General features: G+C 38.4%; 1 pseudogene; it reads left to right on the forward strand.

Moving 5' to 3' along the window:
* Nucleotides 1-226: 226 nt before the first annotated feature.
* On the forward strand, nt 227-2,237 carry LOC100410772 (heterogeneous nuclear ribonucleoprotein A1 pseudogene; annotated as a pseudogene).
* Nucleotides 2,238-2,862: the final 625 nt, after the last annotated feature.

A 2,862-nucleotide genomic window follows, 5' to 3' on the forward strand; every position in this document is an offset into this window, starting at 1 on the left:
CATACAAAACTTAAAAAAATTTAAAATATAAACAAAGCTATTAGAAATATGAGATTATGTAAAGTGACAAAAACTATCAATAATAGGCATTCCTGATGGAGAACAAAAAGTAAAATGTTTAGAAACATATTTGAGGAAATTTTTCAGAAAACTTTCCTATTCTTGCCTGATTTGCAGGCATCCAAATACAAGAAGCTTGGATATTACCTGAAGGGTACTTTAGAACATGAACATCACCAAAACACATAGTCATCATGCTGTTCAAGCAAATGTAAAGGAAAATATCCTAAGAGCAGTTAGAGAAATGTCATATTACCTCTGAAGCAACTCCAAGCAGACTAACAAAGGAAATTTCAGTAGAAACTGTACAAGCCCAAAGACACTGAAGTACTATTTCCAGTCTTCTTAAAGAAAAATAACATTTCAGTGAAAAATTTTTGCTAAACTAAGCCTCATAAATGGAGGAGGTATACAACATCTTTCCCAGACAAGCAAACACTGATAGAATTTGTCAACACTAGACAGGTCCAAAAAGAAATGCTCAAAGGATTTCTAAACATGGAAATAAAAGATGATACTCATCGTCATAAAAACATATGAATGTGTAAAACTTGCAGGTCTTAAAGGAAGCAATTTCACAATTTATATTGTAAAGCAACTTGATAATACTTAACAATATAACAGAAACAAAGCCTTGCAAATCAATACTAACCTTGAACACAAATGCACTAAATGCTTCACTTTAAAGATAGAGGCAGGCAGAATGGATAAAAGGAGAAAATCCCATTATATAATGTATTAGAGGAAATGTGCCTAACTGGTACAGACATTTACAGACTCAAAATTAAAGATTTGAAACATATATTCTATGCAAATTAAAACATAATATGAGCAGGAGTAGCTATACTTAGACAACAACAGTTTAAAAAATGACAAAGGGAATAATTATATAATGATAAAGGGATCATCTCAACAAGAAAATACAACAGTTCTCAATATGTATGCATTCAACACAGGAACACCCAGATTCATAAAACAAATACTACTTGATGTAACAAAACAGATAGGCAGGTCTGTGGATGCTGCCAAAGAAGCATTATTAAAGTCTCTCTTCTCCCTGCTATCACATTTAAGTCAGAGTCTCTTAAAGAGCCAGAACAGCTGAGGAAACTTCACTGGAGGGTTGAGCTTTGAAACAACCAATGAGAGCCTGAGGAGCCATTTTGAGCAATGGGGAATGCTCACAGACTGTGTGGTAATGAGAGAGCCAAACACCAAGCACTCCAGGGGCTTTGGGTTAGTCACTTACGCTACTGCAGAGGAGGTGGATGCAGCCATGAATGCAAGGCCACATAAAGTGGATGAAAGGGTTGTGGAACCAAAGAGAGCTGTCTCAATAAAAGATTCTCTAAGACCAGGTGCCCACTTAACTCTGAAAAAGAAATTTGTTGGTGGCATTAAAGAAGACACTGAAGAATATTACCTAAGAGATTATTTTGAACAGTATGAAAAAATTGAAGTGATTGAAATCATGACTGACAGAGGCAGTAGAAGAAAAGGGGCTTTTCCTTTGTAACCTTTGACAACGATGACCCTGTGAATAACACTGTCATTCAGAAATACCATACTGTGAATGGCCACAACTGTGAAGTTAGGAAAGCCGTGTCAAAGTGAGAGATGGCTAGTGCTTCATCCAGCCAAAGAGGTCAAAGAGGTTCTGGAAACTTCGGTGGTGGTCGTGGAGGTGGTTTTGGTGGGAATGACAACTTTGGTCATGAAGGAAACTTCAGTGGTTATGGCTTTGGTGGCAGCTGTAGTGGTGGTGGATATGATGGCAGTGGGGATGGCTATAATGGATTTAGTAATGATGGTGGTTATGGAGGAGGTGGCCATGGTTATTCTGGAGGAAGCAGAGGCTATGGAAGTGGTGGACAGGGTTATGGAAACCAAGGCAGTGGCTATGGTGGGAGCGGCAGCTATGACAGCTATAACAACAGAGGTGAAGGTAGCTTTGGTGGTGGTAGTGGAAACAATATCAGAGGTGGTGGAAGCTACAATGATTTTGGGAATTACCACAATCAGTCGTCAAATTTGGGACCCATGAAGGGAGAAAACTTTGTGGGGAGAAGCTGCGGTCCCTATGGTGGTGGCAACCAATACTTTGGCAAACCACAAAATCAAGGTGGTTATGTGGTTCCAGTAACAGCAGTAGCTATGGCAGTGGCAGAAGATTTTAAATAGGAAACAAATCTTAGAAGGAAAGGAGAGCTAGAGAAGTGACAGGGAAGCTACAGGTTGCAACAGATTAGTGCTATTTGCAGATGACATGATTGTATATTTAGAAGACCCCATCATCTCAGCCCAAAATCTCCTTAAACTGATAAGCAACTTCAGCAAAGTCTCAGGATACAAAATCAATGTGCAAAAATCACAAGCATTCCGATACACCAATAACAGACTTAGAGCCAAATCAAGAATGAACTTCCATTCACAACTGCTACAAAGAGAATAAAATACCTAGGAATACAACTAACAAAGAATGTAAAGGACCTCTTCAAGGAGAACTACAAACCACTGCTCAAGGAAATAAGAGAGGAAAGAGAGGACACAAACAGTTGGAAAAACATTCCATGCTCATGGTTGAGAAGAATCAATATCGTGAAAATGGCCATATTGCCCAAAGTAATTTATAGATTCAATGCTATCCCCATCAAGTTACCAATGACCTTCTTCACAGAACTGGAAAAAACCACCTTACACTTCATATGGAACCAAAAGAGAACCTGCATAGTCAAGTCAATTCTAAACCAAAAGAACAAATCTGGAGGCATCATGCTACCTGACTTCAAACTATACTACAAG

The sequence above is a fragment of the Callithrix jacchus genome, chromosome 2, assembly GCF_049354715.1.
Source record: "Callithrix jacchus isolate 240 chromosome 2, calJac240_pri, whole genome shotgun sequence".
NCBI lineage: Eukaryota > Metazoa > Chordata > Mammalia > Primates > Cebidae > Callithrix > Callithrix jacchus.